Genomic DNA, 18,217 nt, shown 5'->3' on the forward strand with positions numbered 1-18,217 from the left:
CAGCCTGAGACATTTCCAAATACTCGGGGGACTTTCTTGGAACTGGGGCCTCTGTCACCACTGACTGAAGCTAACTCTGTGAGTTCTAAGGAACTCTGGGACATTAAGTGAAACATACACACACAGAGAAGCCTCTGTCATAGTTCTAGGCTTTTTCTTCAAAACTTCCCAATGCAAGCTAGGCATCTTTATGCCTCTGCCCCTTAAAACTTACTGGTGGTATCCAAGCATCCCTGGTCCTGTTGGATACATCAACACACATATTAAAGAAGATTCTACTAAGAATAATCATTGACCTTGCAGGAAGAGAAGAGGGTTTCTCATTGCACAGTGGAGTGACAGAGACACTAAAGGAATTGAAGATAAGCCATAATTAGTAAACATTTGTGAGGGTGCCTGATATTGAGATGCCTCTGTCACTGGGGAGGGAAATTAACATAGTTTGGTGTGAATGCTATTGACTCACTGGTGATACTGAAGAAAAGAAAAACAGATGTGGCATGTGAGATTAAAAGGTGAGGGTTATATTACTCTCTAATGAATACCCTGCATAGTCCCTGGCAGGGATCTGGCCCACAACCCAGTACTATAATCATATTTCCTGGGTGCATGAGTCTTAGTCAAGGGTAATGTTACCTCCTTGCTTATCTACAAAGGGATGGAAATGACCCAGTTTGACACCTGTGTCCACAAATGTTCCACATGAATCTTGCCTTCAATACTGTGGACAATTTTTCATCAAAGAGGATTTCACCTAAGGGCTACGTTATTGTGTGATTGAATAGCCCAAGAAATGTTTCCCTAACGATGCATCAGGCTTGCATTTGGTCATTTTGTCTAAATACAGTCTGCTGGTATATGAATCTGCATATATACTCATGTTTCTTTGCTGAATTTTCTTGCTTTCAGGATAAGCCACAAATAATTCCCCAATAGATCTAGCCAAATTCCTCATCATTTTTTTTCCACAGGGTCATCCACTTTCTGAACCTAGACTCTCCAGTGAGCCATTCATGTTTTAAGTCACATTTTGGGGTTCACTAAGTTCAGCACTACTGTCTCAAAAGACAGTTTGAGAGCCCCAACCAGAAATTTCAAACACCATTTGCCAATGGGTGACATAGTGAACTCTGTCAGCATCAAATCAAACTCTCTTTCAAGTGACAGGTTGTGTCTGAGTCTCATGGCCCCCAAAATCACTTTCCATGGAGGTCTCAAAACAGTGACCTTAGATCAACTCCTCTGCAAACTCTCTGCTGTCTTTCTAGAGCCTAAAGATGGTATTGAATTTCCCCAACTCATCCATTCATTCCTATACCTTCACTACTTCATGGTTGATACATCATTGTCAATATCTCAAAACCCTTTATTAGCCATGGGTATTTGATATTATCAAACACTAAAGGACATCCTGAGTTTTCTGCTTTTTTGAGAAATGTATGTGAGATGGGAAAAGCTAAGTTAATGTTCTTGTTGACCTAAGAGATTAATGCCCAGAGCCCAGGGATCATCTTTGTCTCCAGCATATCTCCAGCATATTATCATTAAATGATGTAAGAAGTTTCTACAGCTCTAGAAACACTAAACTGAGGCCTTCAGGTTGTCTCTATGCGTAATCTCATCAACCAAAGTAAATGTGTTATTTTCCAGTTTGCTACTGTTCCCTTTGAGAAACTGAAACCCTGTAGATAATATACAATGTTGAAATATTGACAGAAGTTGCAAAAGTCACTTTTCCTTGTGAACTTAAATTGAAGTTGCATTCACATTGTAACGTTGCATTATCAGAATTTTGATACGTGCTACTGAAGCATCATTGATGGAAACAGATCTCTTAAAATAGAATGTGTAAATTATGTGCAGCCTTCTAAACACCAATCTGGAGCCTGATACAAATGGTATAGCTCATAATGAGATCCCAGCCCCAAAACATGATCTTCTGCTATTTAAGCTTATTTTCCATGGCCAGAGCCTGTATCAACATGCTTTACTGGGAGACATTGTGCAGGTAACTAAACTAATCAAGGATACTCTTGGATCAGAAAGAGAAAATCAGAGCTGGAAATCACTAAAATGTAAGTTGGGCAGGAAAATCTCCATCCCTTCATAATCAGTCAAGAACCTAAGGCTGGTAGGTCAGCCATAATCCTTATCTTTCTCAGCTTCCTGGTAATTTAATACCAGATGGTTCCAGTGTTAGATAAATGCAAGCAGAAAGCTAAGCCTGGGCTGTGATAAGCAGAAACTATTCTTCCATTATGACACTAAAGGAAGTCTGTTATCTGCAGGACATGATTGACTTTCCTTACAAAGTTGCCAGTGACTTTTATAAGCTCTGTGCTGTTGTTGCTCCTGGTTATTGATCGTTCCAATCAGAAGCTGAGGGTTGGTTGTATACGCTTTGAGGAAAGCTACTTGTGTGTCTCTTTGAACTTAGAAACAGAAAATGAGAGAGAAGTGTCTCATGTTCCCATGTGGTTTTGCTCTCCCAACAGGAGCAAGGGTGTGTCCAGATGAGGGGACCCTATTCCAGCCTGTAAAAACAAACAAACAAATAACCTCTGTTGCTTTAATGTTCAAATCTTCATGGAAACATGCTAGATCCTGTCCTGTGGTAGGAAAGACCACTTGGTGTATGTAGAAGTCAAGGTTTGTTTCTGTTGACCTTCAGGGTGGGGGTGTGGGGGTGGGTACAAGGGAAACAGATGCAGGTTACCAGCAGTGACACAGAGTGTGGAATGAGAACCAACTAGGTTGTTTGTTGTGTAGGTTGTCTTATTTTGCAACTCCTATATCAGAACTGCTTGATAAATTAATACAATTGATACTTTCCACTTGGGTTTAAAATGTTAGCAGTATCTTCTATGCTAAAGCTGACCACTCATCTCTTACACCATCCCTGTGGACTAACATCCAGCTTTGAGGTCTGCTGCTTAAAAAGATGCACAGTGAAAGCCTCCAACCATCAGCTCACCAGGATGCTCACCTCATCTGTCAATAAGATTCTGCAAAACATAGGACCAAACCTGCGCTACCCCACTTGGTTCGACTTCACACCTGCTATGCCTCCTTGTCTGTTTTGTGATACAAAATCAACTTATTGGAATTGTTTCATTTCCCATTCATTGAAATTTCTCCTATGCCAACTTCAATCCTTAGTAAATTTGCAGACTATTATTGATCTTAAAATTTAAACTTCAAAGGCAATATATATATATATATATATATATATATATATATATATATATGCTACTATACAGCCATTTCAAGAGTGAAGTAGCTCTGCATTCGCCAGTCAGTTCCCCAAGAGAAAGCAGCCACTTGGGTCTTCTTGGCAATGCACCTGGGCTGGTGGCTATTTTCTGCCTCAGACACTGGGCAGCCCACACTAGTCGGTCCTTTCTGGCTGTCAGTATTTCTCCTGAACACTCAGTAGACACACACTTTGGTAGCTTTCTGTGGCCAGCATCTTTTTGTTTCACTTGTTAATGCACTGGTTTTATGTTCTCCCTTAGAGCCGGCTGGGTCCTTGCCTCAAATTGTTGCTTATGACACCTGGTAGAAATCTTGTTTTCAGAAATCACTTTAAGACCTTCATTGTGTCAGCCCAGGCAGGGAACTCATTCTATCTGTCACTAAACCAATTAAGGAAGTTACAAAAAGGGGCAGCGGACAGGGGCACTTCCCAAACAATCAGCCAAAACCAACTCACACCTGTCTAAGCAAACATGTTAATAAGGTGACACTTGCACTTATTATAACAGTGGAAATGTCATCTTGTATAACTGCCCTAGGCGCATTCCCAGCTCTACATCTTCACCTTCTTCATCTCTTTTAACAATGAAGTCGTAAAATGGTCCCATGTATTGCCAAGAGCACAACCCCCTCCCATCATCATCTCTCTGCCAACATTTTGTGGAAACTAAGAGAGTCGTAATTATGTACAGATAAATTGTATTATATTTTTTGTACTTAATGTTTCGTGTAAATAGTTTGCTTCATTCAGTTGTATGTGAGTATTGAAATAAACTCTGCCATTTAGGAAACAATTAGTTGCATTTTTCTTTCCATAGTCTCCCCAAAATGTGGTAAGGCTATTTGGAGGATCGGATTTCATCAGAAGGGTGTGGATGACCTGCTGGGTGAACCTGCACAACATACTTGTTTGGCCTTCTTCTCCTGTCTCTTGATGATACACAGAACAGAACCATGCAGACTCACACAGATGTGGGAACCAAAATTTGTCCATATTCCTGTGGTAATTTGGAGCTGTGTGGTAAGGAAAGTCAATCCAACCTTCTGTTTAAGGCGTGATCATCAGGCATTGACTATGATGGATGTCTACAGTGGTTGGCTGACATCAGATGCTACTCACTCGCTGCTGCCTAAAGAGGTCTTGATGAATGAACTGATGACATACAGTCAGCACAACATAGCTAGATAACCATATATCAATATCCATATAATATTTCAGTATATTTACACTTATCTACATATTTAAAATATGCACATGTAGTTATGTATCTTATATGTGCACATATGGTATGTACTTATAAACAGACATTGCTCCGATTATTTTATATAAACATGTGTATATATTTCAATGGATCAAAATCCCCAGGACAGATCAGTTAATATAGAGGTCAAATAGTATCATAGTACAGTAAAGCTATGTAAATTCAAGCTATCAATAGTTATAAAGATTAAACTGTTTTTAGGCCAAGTAATAAACTATTCTAAACTTTAAAGCATCCCATGAAGAATTTCTATTTAGCTATTAGTTTTTAAAGTAGGAAAAACATATTATGGCTCAATTTTCTTTTTTTGCATTTTTATCACTTGTGATCTCTGTAATACACATTCTGATATTTAGATAGTCTCACACTGTTCATGTATTCACACTCTCTTAGAATTGTCTTCATTCAATCTTTAAAAACTAAAGTTGAAATAGGATTTAGATAACTCTGCACCTCCTGGAAATTTATAATGTAATTTTCTATTTAAAGTGTCTCTTCAGGCCAGTTGAAAAGAATGGTAGAAATGATGGAATGTGTGGCCTCCACAGCTCTAAATAGTTAATGGAAGAGCAAATTAACCTTAAAATAGTCTCTGAAAGTATCACTTCATGAAATTATTATTTTAAGTGGTGCCTTCATTAAATCACATTGAAAACAATGCCTGAAAGAGAGTTCCTTCGTTAATTTGCTTTTTGTGCATTTCCCTTGAAGCTGTCTCCCCATTTCAGCAATCCCAGAGCTAGGAACAGAGCCACAGGGTTTCACTTTCAAAGTCCAGTCTGGGTGTTACAGACAGATAAGGACAAAGGTAGCTTGGAGATAATCCTCGTTAAGCTTTTCCCCATGCAACCGACCAGAGCTCCCAGGAAATCTCTAGTATCAAGGAATGTTATTCATATTTTAAAACAGAGTCTTTAGCGTTAAATGCAGAGGGACAGCCGGAGTTGTGATTTTTATCTATGTGCAGGCTTCAGTGAGTCAGGTATTGGTGAAGGTATGCTTTCGGGTTGTTTATGGAGGTCATATTCCACAGGCTAGATTTCCTTTGAATGCGGAATGAAGTAAAAGCACTCATTCTAGTTTTCTCCCTCTGCACTGTCTTCTCTTCCACTTACGAGCTGCTGAGTCACCACCTGTTTCCTGTTAGTACATGCACATTACACGATCTCTTTGAGCCCCTACAGAAGTCATGCATCCCCTAATGGCCGACTCTCTCCTACCATGGCCAGTATCACACAGAGGTGGAGTGTATAGAGGGCTATTTCCGAACAATGATGCCGGGCTGGGCTGGAATCTTCCATAGAACCTCCAAATCCTCTCACTAATTAGAGGAATCATCTGTGAGGACACCAGTGGGAGAGGCTGTTCATTCACAGTCCAGATGTGTAACCACAGCCCATCACAATATTACAGAGTGAGAAGAAGACACCAGAGGTGTGCCAAAGAGAGTAACGCCCCTTGGTCAGGAGCCTGGCACTTTGGCTCTGAACACTGTGACATTGGGGCCAGCCAAGGTCAGCTTGCTAATCCAGGAAATCAGGATATTGTTGGGTGATCTTGCTTAGTGATGAGCTGGTGTACTTTTAAGTCCATCATTGTACATTCCATAATTTATCAGGTTACTTTAAGTTTCAACAGGGTACTAAAAGTAAAACCTTGATAACAACAAACCCCTTTGCTCAGTGGTATAATAACATTTGGAGGCTTGTGAATGGCTTGGTGAGACAATGAGATCTTGCCTTGTCTCAGCAGACATGCATCTGTATCTGTTTCTGGCAACCTCATGGGTGACAGCTCACTACCATGCCCAGGTTGGTAAGATTAATAGAAACAACAGAGGAAACAGATTTAGGGGGAATTCTGTGGCTAGTCTCAATCCCATACCCATACTGTGCCAGACCTGGGCACCGCTATTGACAAAATTCTCAAAACATAAAGCAAATTCAAGCTTGTGATTTGTGACTCACAATAGATTTGTTAGAAAATAATGGAATTGCTGTCCACTTTAAGCTGGGTTGATCAAAGGCTGACATATACGGCATTGGGTTAGTCTTTGAACAAGGAGGTGTGTTGGTGAGGAACTTTTCTAGAAACAGTGCTTGGTTGTTACTCGAGGGCTGTGTGCACTGCGCTGTAAAAGTCTGCCTGCTGTAGCCCCATAATCCACACTGCTCACACTGAAGCCAAATCCAGAAAAATACCTTGACAGGAGCAGTACTGCCTAACAGGTCACCACTCAGAAAGTTCTCAGAAAATGCTTAAAGCATCTTAAAATAAATGTGTTCTCCAAACAGGAGACTGCTAATTAGATGTGATTTATTGATGTAAAGATCCTATTTCAAATATGAATCTGAAATATATATATATATATATATATATATATATATATATATATAAACAAAATTGTGATCCATCATTTTAATTTTCAACTTGACACATTTAGGGTCACTTGAGAAAGGAGTGTGGAGGAAGGAGGTTGTCTAGATCAGGTTGGTCTGTGGTTATAACATGGGGACTAATTTGATTATGCCAACTGAGATGGAAAGACACTCCCTGCATCCTCCCTACTGTGGTGGCACCAGCCATTTAACAGGAGACCCTGGAATGAGCAAGGAGAACGTGATATCTGCACTAACATGTACACATTGATTCAATGCCAGACAGGCTACCACAGCTCTTGCTGTGGATGGGGTGTGACCAGTTCCTTCAAGTGCCTGCCATGATGAATTGTAACAAGGAATTGTGAGCCAAAGAGCCCTTTCTCTCTTAAGTGGCCTTGGTCAGGATATTTTATCACAGTAACCAAAAAAAGCAATAATAATACAATGATCACATTACCTTCTGTGTATAAATTAGCTCAGAAAGCATCTTATCTGCAGTAAGAAGCTGAGAGCATAAAGCTTCCAAACTAAAGTTTTTGTGGCCTTGGAATACAAAGATGTCAGACAATACAGGAAACATAGCCCATAAAGGAAAACTATGATAAAAAAAACAAAACAAACATTTGTGCTGTATGAAAGATACTGTTATATTTTATTGACTATGTGTCTGTGTTTGTATATCTGTTAATAAATGGAGCTGAGTTAGTGGCAATTGTTTGGTGCCTCTTGTTGGTGCTGGGAACTGAACTTAAGTCTTTTTCAAAGCAGCAAGCTCCTTTAAACCCTGAGCCATCTCGTTAGCCCCAGAAAAAAATTGTCAGAGATAAGAAAAGTCAACCATGATCTGGAAAAACAACAACTTCACTGTAAACACTCTGTGTCCAGGTTGTATAAAAAGCATATCTCTTTAATACAACTAGTAAGGCACAAGAGTTGAACATAGCCTTTACCAAATAAGACAGTCACCTGTAACACACACAGGAGAAAGTGACTGGTGTCATCAATCATTTGGGGAATGTGAATTCAGTCACTGGAAATACTGCTGTGTTCCTGCTACAGCGCTTAAACTCTGTGACAATACTGATGGTTGGAGATTTGAATCTCAGAGCAATGCAGATTGGTGGCGATAATCAAAATGGAATAGCCACATTAAAAACCAGTTTCTTATCAAGCTGCATGTTTATAACATAGCTCTGCAATACTTAAATATTTACTCAGAGAGAAACGAGAACATATGTCCTCACGAAGATTTGTACGCCAAATGCATAGGATAAAATTCACGGAAGAAGAAGCCTGGAAGGGGTCCAAATGTCCAGCCATTAGCGGATGAGTAAGCAGATTGTGGTATACCATAAAATGGAACATGCCTTGGCAATAAAAAGGAAAAAATACTGGCACACACTGCAACGTAAATGAAGCCAAGAGTATTCTACCAAGTAAAATAAGCCAGTCTCCCTTAGAAGAAACTGTATGCCTTGTGACTCTCTGCATTCTGAAAGAGAGAAAACTATGGTGACAGAAAAGAGATTCTGGCTTGCCTAATGCAGGGGGTGGGAGGAGAGAAATATTCTCTCTTCACAAGAACTACATGGAAATGTTTTCAGTAGCAGAACTAGGCTGTCGCAGCTGTGATTTTTTAAATTGGCAAAACTAAAATTTATTTTAAAATTTACTTGTCCATTTTAGCTTGTGTTATTTGTAAATTTCAGTAATACAGGTGGAAGTTAGGAGAGCTGATGTTTGCCTACAACCCCAGGACTCGAGAGGTGGAACCAGGATTATGAATTTGAAACAAGATTTGGATAAACAGTGAGTTGGAGGCAGCCTCGAATACAAAATGAAGCCCTGTCTCAAAAAGACGGGGAAAACAGTAAGAAAGAAAAAGTCTAGACTGTTCCCTCATAAACAAAATAAAGCAATTTATGCCAAAGAGGACAAATTGTCTCCTGGTTTACAGCCTCCGATTGAAATAGGGAAAAAGGAGACTATCCATCTTGGCAAGATTCAGAGTGATCACTTAGATTATATATAATTTGAAGCCACAATTCTATGAAAAACTGAAAACAAATGTGTTAGCTTTGTGTTACTATAATAATGCACGAAGCAGCTAGCTTATAAAGATAAAAGAAATCTAGTTCAAAATGTTGGATGTTTAAGCTACAAACATGATACCTCCACAGCACAACTGCCTAAACAAGACCTGAAAATGCCAGTGCCTATCTCAAATGGAGAAAATGTCACAGGGTCCCACCCCTAGACAAAGAACTACACCTTATGACTGTTGATGGCAAAGAAGTAATTCATCTCTCCCTAGGAGGAACACCCACCCCTGAAAAAAAAAAAAAAAAAAAGGTTATCCACTAACAAGTGCTCAGCCCTGAAATCAAACACAAACAAGCAACACTACACAGATTCAATAGACTGTATTTCCATATTTATGCATATATAATAGTCAAAGAAAATTAGTCATCAATTCGAGTGGGGTGGGGGTGGGCATTGTCTGGGAGTAGACATGAGAGACAATGGAAGGAGGAAAGGGAAGGGATACAGTGATGTAATTAGGTTTTAATTTTTACAAATTAAAAATTAAAGTAAAAATAAAAAACCAAAGGGTAGAAATTTAAAGCCCCATCACTGAGTAGTCCCAATAGTTTGGATTCTGAACAGTAAGGAACTAGGTATAACAGAGCTGAGATTGCTCAGTTTATAAACTCTCCTCTCCTAAGCGGCTGCACACAAGTTACCCCAGACTCTCAACAACACAAGGATCTTCTAGGTGGTTCCACATCCCAAAAGTTCCACAGCCAGGCATCAGTGCCACCCTGGGGTAGCATTTAATCACAGAGGGTGAGGGCAGGACACAAGCTACATTATACCATAGCAATAAGTTTGGTTAAGAGGAAGGGCACAGTCTGGAAAGTAAGTAAACAAATGATGGTGTGGACTGGGTGTGTTGCTCATTGATAGAATATTTGTCTATCATTCCTGAGGCCCTGGATTCAATTCTTAATGCCACAAAAATTAAAAAAAAGAAAGGTGGAAGGAAGGCAAGGAGGGAGGGAAGGAGGGAGGGAAGGTGGGAGGGAGGAGGGAAGGAAGGAAGGAAGGAAGGTAGGAAGGAAGGAAGGAAGGAAGGAAGGAAGGAAGGAAGGAAGGAAGTTGTAAAGGGGAAATTAAAAGAAACCATTAAAATCTGGAAAAAAGACAAATTTTTCTGGGAAAATATCTCTACAAACATTAGGTAGTAAGCGGGAGATTAGTGATGAAGACAAAGATTAGCAGCTAGAACTGAAGGAAGACACCACACTCAACACCAATGGAAATCATGAAGTTTAGAGTTGGTGAGAAAAGAATGGGAAGTTTTAATATATATTGACTAGTGGACATGAGAATATAAGCAGTGAGAAGCAATGTTCAAAAGCAATCTGAGCATCATCTTGGACTTTCTCATGTAGATTTAAATCTGTTTAATTTTTTTTTAAAAAAAAGGATTATGTATTTGGGGGAAAGAGTAAAGCATTTAGGAGCAAAAACTCAGGGTATGTGTCAATGCCACAGTGTGGGCTATGAAAGAACAAATGATATACCTTTAAACATAAAATTTAAAAGGTGCTGCAATATCAAGCACACATTGATACTCCTTTTATAAGTGAGGTTGAGGGAGGCAAATTACTGAGTGGGTAAAGAAGTGTGAGCAATAGGACATGATGTTGGCATCTCCAGTGGGAGACTTCCAGCTACCAGGAGGTGCCTTCTGTGTCCTTGGAAACTACTTGGTGACCAGGGCTCCTGCACTGCCAACAAGGGGACGGAAAGGTTCAATATAGTTGTCTCCAGATTCATTTGTGGGTTTGCAGTATCAACACAACAAACAAATATGGAAGGTGTTTGAGCCATTATAAAATTTGACATCTATTTGTTAAGGCTTACCTTACAGATATAAAATGTTCTATGTTATAATGTCTCTCCAGTCTACTGATTTATGTTATAATATCTCATGTCTACTGCTGTGTATCCAGTAAGTTGGTTGCCCTGAATCCTCACAGATGAGGGGCTCCAATGGTGCTTACTCATAAGAGGACTTGAACTTGCATAGAGTTTGCTTTTGAAGTAATTAAATAATAACTTTACTAGAAAAAAAATTATTCCTTGAAGTGCCAGTTTCCATGTTGTCTTTGAACATCTCAAAGTCAAAAATACTCTGAAAATTTACTGGATTTGTACTGTCAAGCACCTGTGAGTGCTACTATTTGGATTCTTGGAGTTCATGCATGGAAGAGAAATCAACACAAAGTTTCAATATTTCCCAAGAAGAAGCCAAGTCTCTCCTCCAAGAAAACCCTTGAAATGCTGAAGTTATGATTTGAGATTCTAGAAACATTGATGACACTCAGTGAGCCTGCTCAGTCACTCCATTCTCCATTCACTGACAGCCATAGTGTCACCGTTACTGATGAGCCTCTTCTCCTTTGTCCTCGCTGTGACAAGATAAAATGATGTTGTGACAGTTTTACAGAAGGTGCTGACCCTATGTGCAAAAACTTACTGAGACAATTGTTTAAAAAGCCAGATCATGACTAGTCTCCAGTCCCGTTGAAATAAAAACATTTAAATAAAGTCAGTGTGGCCTGAGGAGAGCACATTCCAGCCTTCAGCAGGTATGTGCGTGGAAGTTATTCCTGGGGGGAGGCCAGCTGGGCACAGAGAAGGTAAAGACCTAACAGTGTTTGTATGTATGTGTGAAATGTCAGGGCAGTCAGCCAGTGGATACATTCTCCTTTTCCTCATTACAGTGTTCTTCTTATCTTAATCTGAAGGATGATGTTTCCCAAGTTTTAGATGTAACTGTGCAATGCTTCCTGAAGTGGTTCTGTATTTCCAGAAAAGGGCATTCAGACTACTCATGTTACATCTTTGCCTCTCAAACAATACACCTGGAAATAGCCAGGATGATCAATAAGCTCACAGAAATGCCTGATTTTTATTCCCAGCCCACTAGGTTGGCAAGAAAAAATTAGATGCTTAGAAGTTAAACTTAGCAAAGGGATTTTAGGTAATGTATAAATCCCTTTCAAAATTTGTTTATTTATTCATTTATATTCTTTCATATATTGCAACTAGACTGGTTTTCCCCTTCCTCCCCTCCCTCAGTAGCCCTACCTCCACTCTTCTCCAGATCCACACTTCCACTATCTGCTCCCATCCCTCCTCCCCAGTCTCCCCTCAGAAAAGAGTAGGCCTCCTAGGGACATCAACCAAACATGGTATAATATGCTACAATAAGACCAGGCACATACCATCATAGGCTGGAGGATGTGACCCAGAAGGTGGAGAAGGGTCCCACAGGCAGGCAGAAGAGTCAGAGGTCCACCCTGCTCACACTGTTTGGTCCTACAAGAACACCAAGCTACTCTGCCACAACATACATGTAGAGGATCTAGGTCAGGTCCCTATAGGCTCCCTGATCTCTGCGAGCCCCCATGAGTCAGGGTCAGTTGATTCTGTGGGCTGTGTTCTCATGGTGTCCCTGTCCACTCTGGTTCCTCCGATCCTTCCTCTCCCTCCTCCTCTGTATCCCCCAAGTTCTACCTAATTGTTCTTAGTGTGGGACTCTGCATCTACTACATCAGTTGCTGGATGAAGTCTCTCTGGTCTCTTTGATGAGGATTCTGCTAGGCTGTGGTCCCAGAACACTCTGAATGCAGGACAAGCTGTAGGTTGGAGGTTTTGTGGCTGGGTTGGGGTCCCAATCCCTCCACTTGAGGTCTTGCTTGGTTCAGAAGTTGCCTGGGTCAGTTTCTATGTCCCACAATACTAGGAATCTTTTGTGGGGCTACTCTCATAAATTCCATGGTGTTTCTCTTGTACTAGGTTTCTTCCTTGCCCCTGAAATGCCCTTCAATTCCAGTCCCCTCTCCCAGTATCAAAATATGCTTTTTATTAAAGATTTTTAAGGACTTATAATGTCTGTATTTAGACATGACTGGTGAAAAATCCTTTTGAAAATAAGGACATGGACACAGAGTATAAGGATGGAGGGTGGGGTAGGAATTACTGTAGTCCTAACCTGAGAAGAGGTCAGTGTCACAGTGCACCAGCAACTTCAGGAGTATTGTTACAAGACTCTGATGGTGAATGGATGGGTCCAGAGGAAGAGAGAAGGTCCACACATTAATGCTCAGAAGCTCAAATCTAGAGATGGGACTTAAGAGGTAAGAAAGAGATGCATCACTGTGTTCTACTGTGAGAAGTGCAGGTTGTGTTTTTGAGAAAGGAATTGGGTGCAGGGGGGAAACTGACAAATCAAAGTAGTCAAACCCAAGGGAGGTCTAATGGGGAACGGATGTTTGACTTGGATCACTTGCTTTCCTGGAAAGGGGAATGATGCCATTCAGAGGCTGGCATCTAAGAGGCCAGAGCCAGCCAGCCAGCACTCGTTAATCTTCTCTTGGGATTGTCTAGACACATCATCCTGCCGCTTATGAGTTCTGAACTATTTTATTACAGGCATATGCCTGTGGATGTAGTTTCAAATGGATTTGCACTTTGATATTAGCCAAAATGCGCCAGTTAGGAATGGAGGGTAATCCCAGATTTGCAAAGAAAGGTGGCTTAAAGTAACAAGAGACTGTGGGCCTCCCAGAAGAAAATTGAAAACTGCCTTTCCAAGGCCAGCACGGAGCTGCTCAGGATAGACCCCTTCGGCCCTTCTTCTGCTCTTTTTGGGAAGAGAGCTCTCTGCCTTATTTTTCTCGACGAGGCCAAGGTGGTCCTGCAACAGACTATTTTTCTTTCTGAACCCATGGCTGGAATTGTGCCAGAAGTAGAGGCAGGGAGTTCTCAACAAAAATGCCCCTGCATTGCCTACCATGTGATGCATGAAAAAGGATGTACAGTCTGTCTGAATGTCTGTGGGCTCCATCCCTGGAACTTCAGCCACCTGTGAATTTAATTACTGTAAGCAAGCCTGCAAAGCATTTTCTTAATTAGTGATGGATGTGGGCGGGCAGCCCACTGTGGGTGGGCCCAATCCTAGGCTGGTGGTGCTGGGTTCTATAAGAAAGCACCCCCACCAGCACCCATGATCACACAACAGGAATGGGCTTGACTCAAACTAAGAGTTCATGGTCACCACCTTTCTCAAGCTGACTCACGCCATGGGCATTTGTGAGGAGAGAATGCACTTAAACACAGTTTCACTTCTCCCAAGCATGCAGAGTGTCAACTGTGGGCACTTATGGTATGCTCAGCTCTTACTTCACTGACATTGTTCCAAGGAGACAGAAGAGATTTCGATTTGTGAAGTAGTGCAGAGAACTCTGTAGACATAGCCAAGTGAGAGATGCAGGGAGGGGGAGGGACAGATGTTCTCTTCAACAAGCACAGATGGGGGTTACCAATGAACCCAGACCTTAAGAACACCATGTGTCCAGGAAGACCGCCAGCACTGCACATGAGGAAAATGGATTTGTTCTACACCTTGTTTTATGAATACAATGTTAGCCTTCCCAAATAGGAATCTTGTTTTAATTTAGAGAAACTGGTTTGCTAGTTTATTTTTTCCTCTTTCCTCTTTGAGGACCCACTACCCATCTCCCAAATAAACATTGGAGATTTACTCTTTCTTCTGAGTTCCTGGCCTTGCTGTGCATCGGGATGGTAGGCTCCTGTTGTCCTCTCTCCTCCTCCTCTCGATCCTCCCTCTTCTCTTTCACTTATTCTCTTCTCCCCTTTCTCCTTCTATTTATCCTCTCTGCCTGGCAGCCCTGCCTATCCTTCCTCCTGCTTAGCTACTGACTGTTCAGGTGTTTAGTAGACCAACCAGGTGTTTTAAACAGACAAAGTACCATAGCTTCACAGGGTTAAACAAATGCAACATAAAGAATGCAACATGTCTTTGCATCATTACACAAATATTCCACAGCATAAAAGAAAGTAGCACGTCTTTAACTAATATTCGGCAACACTGCTTCAAATTAGATTTAACTAACTTCCAGCTGGCCTCTGGAAGTTGGCAGCTTCAGTAGGAAGATCATATCCTTTCTGCCTTCTGAGGACTCCCTCTGAAGAGAACCCTGAAGCCAGAAGGCTGCATATGCAAACCCCATCTGCTCCTTCCTGTTGTATAGAATGTGCCTTGCACATGTCTGTTTAGAGTGTGGAAGCAGCTCCCATCACCTTGGCATGTATCTATAGTTGGAAACACACATGGCATATATACTACACAGAGACGGGATGGGAAAAGAGAAACTGACTTATATGCCTTCATCCAGCAGCTGGTGGAAGTAGAAGCAGACACCCATAACTAATCACAGAACTGAACTGGACCCAGATGCAGAGAAGGACCAGTGAAGAGCACAGAGGTCCAAACCAGGCTGGTGAAACTCACAGAAACAGCTGACCTGAACATCCAGGAACTCTTTCTCCCTAGTCTGATAGCTGGAATACCAGCATGGGACTGATCCAGACCCCAGGAACACGGGTTTCTGTGAGGAAACCTCAGAAATTTATGGGACTTCCTGTAGAAGCCCAGTACTTATCCCTAGCATAGGTGTGGACATTGGGAACCCAGTCCATATAGAGGAATACTCCCTGAGCCAAGACACACGGGGGTGGGCCAGACCCTATCCCAAAGGATATGAAAGACTCTGATGACACCCTATGGAAGGCCTCACCATCCAGGGGGAGCAGAAAAGATATGTGACAGATAAGGTTTTAAGTTGGGGGGGCGGTAGGGGAGGACAGGTGGGAGAAGGGAACTGGGATTGTCATGTAAAACAATCCTGTTTCTAATTTAAATTAAAAAAGTTGGAAAAAAAGAGAGAGATTCCAAATGGAAAAACAAATAGATATGTATGCAGGTGTGTGTGTGTGTGTGTGTGTGTGTGTGTGTGTGTGTGTGTGTGTGTGGCACATGGTGGACAACACTGGGCACCTCCCTCTACGGTTCTCCACCTTATTTTTTGGAAAGTGTCTCTCTCTGTACCTTAAGCTCACTACTTTGTTAGTCTGGCCGACCACCAAGTTCCTAGGATCCACCTTTCTCTGAACCCAGATCTGGAGTTACAGGACCTACCTGCTTTTTTATGTGGGTGCTTGGAATTTAACTTGGGTCCTCTTGATTGCTTCCCAAGCATTCTAACCCTCACTGAGTCATTTCCCCACCCCCTTTAATCTAAAGACCTGTTGTATAGCCTAGGTGTATTAAATATGACAGATATGAAAATAAGGTAAAGTGTTTTTATCTATAAATGCACTCTAAATGAGAAAATTGCATGCTAACTAGAGAGACCATAAATAATCTGTTAAAACTTCCTTGTACATCCCCTTCAATTCTCTACATTCCATAGTAACTCTATGGATTATAAGGATCCATAATGAAGAAGGGATGAAGGCCTGCCTAGGAGCACGGGGGAAAAATTACACATTTGAGACTCAGTAAGCCAAATCAAGATTAGTGTTCCAAACTCCCCCTTAACATTTAAAGTCTTAAAAATTAAGACCTCTTTTTATATCTGTGAAAATATTTTAAGAACCAAATTTTTATCACAAGACTTTCACAGGAATCATTATTTTAGATTGGCGGAGGGTGACCATAGTCAAGTGGAAAATTGACTTTTAGGGAATAGGATGGATTTATGTTTGTGATGCAGTGTAAGCAGGAAGATCTCTTTACCTTCATAAGTTCTTGAGCGGCAGGAGCGGTTCAAGTGTGGAGTTGGCCATTACTAGTAAGACACAAACATGACTTCAGAAGAAATGAAGATGTGGTCATCTGTCTCTCTCCTTGTGGATCTCTGAGGAAGATGGCTTCCTCTATCCTGAACTAGGAGGTCACATCAACCACTCTTGTGGAATTTATCATATCTCCCCTTGCATTTTTACTGAAATGCATACAAATGATGAAATCCTGGCCGACATAATTCCTAGCTGAGGTGAAGGATTTTGCCCATGGGAAATCTTGGTAGCAGCTACTGGGTGGGAAAAGAATAAAATGACTGCAGAAGCCTCAGAGGCATTTAATTGTCAGCTCCATCAGCAGCAGGGTAATAGCAGCCCGTGCATGTCCCTGCTGTATTAATGAGACAGAATTTTCCAGGGTGTGAAAAGGTGTTCTTATTTTATTTTCAAAATTCACAGTTAAGCCCTGGAGACCTGCTTAGCCAGAATATCGGCTTCTGTTGAAGAATTCTTTTTTTTTTCTTAGCCCTCTTGTTTCTCCTATGTATCTATCTATCTATCTATCTATCTATCTATCTATCTATCTATGTATCTATCTATCTATCTATCTATGTATCTATCTATCTATCTAACTCCCTCACTCTCTCTCCCTCTCCTCTCCCTCTCCCTTCACCTCCCCAGTCTCCATATTTACACAAGCATCATATAAATTGCATATTTTATATGAATAAACAAATAAACATGCACATTTGTTGTATATTCACCTCAAACCAACATCATGTAACAGTGCACCATGAACTTGAGTGAGACTGCAAGACACAGGAACGGTGACACTGCTCCTTAATCCTGAGAAAAGGATGGGTTTGTATGTCAGCAACAGACGTGAGAATGAAGTATCAGGCACAGGTTGTGACAAAGAGGCGTTTGGAAGATTACAGGATGCAGGATACTTAAGAGGTGTGAGAGACAACATTGGAGGGAAGCAGAGCTAGCGGGCCTGCACAAACAGGCTGATAAACTGATGGTGAGATGTCATCGTATGCCTTAAGACAGAAGAGGAAATTCTGGTGATCACAGGAAGACAGAGGTGCCATCCCCGACTGTGGGAAGTCACTTTGCCACTCGTGTAAGAGAGGGAGGGAAAGGGAGCTATATCAGGCACAAGGGTGCTTTAGATTGGATTCTATCTTCACTCAAAATGTCAGAAACAGAGGTTAGGAAGATGGCTCAGTTGGTAAACTGCTTGCAGTAGAAGTCCAAGGACCAAAGTATGCATCTCCAGTAGCCACATAAAAATCCAGGAGAAACAGTGTGCATCTCTACCCAGCAAGTGGCAGTGGGGGCTGGGGGAAGCAGATCAATAGGCGCTCACTGGGAAGTCAGATTAGCAGAATCAGTGAGCACCAAGACCAGTGAGGACATCCCAAAAAGTAAACAAAATGGAAGACAATGGAGGAACACATGAGGTGCCATCCTCTGGTATACCACACACACTCATACAAACATGCACACACACAAGCACACACACACATACATTATACACATACCTACATACACATGCACACAAACACACAATACACACATACATACACATGCATATAGACACATACCCACATGCACACACATACATACACTGCT

This window comes from Cricetulus griseus, chromosome 2 (assembly GCF_003668045.3).
Source record: "Cricetulus griseus strain 17A/GY chromosome 2, alternate assembly CriGri-PICRH-1.0, whole genome shotgun sequence".
NCBI classification, from domain to species: domain Eukaryota; kingdom Metazoa; phylum Chordata; class Mammalia; order Rodentia; family Cricetidae; genus Cricetulus; species Cricetulus griseus.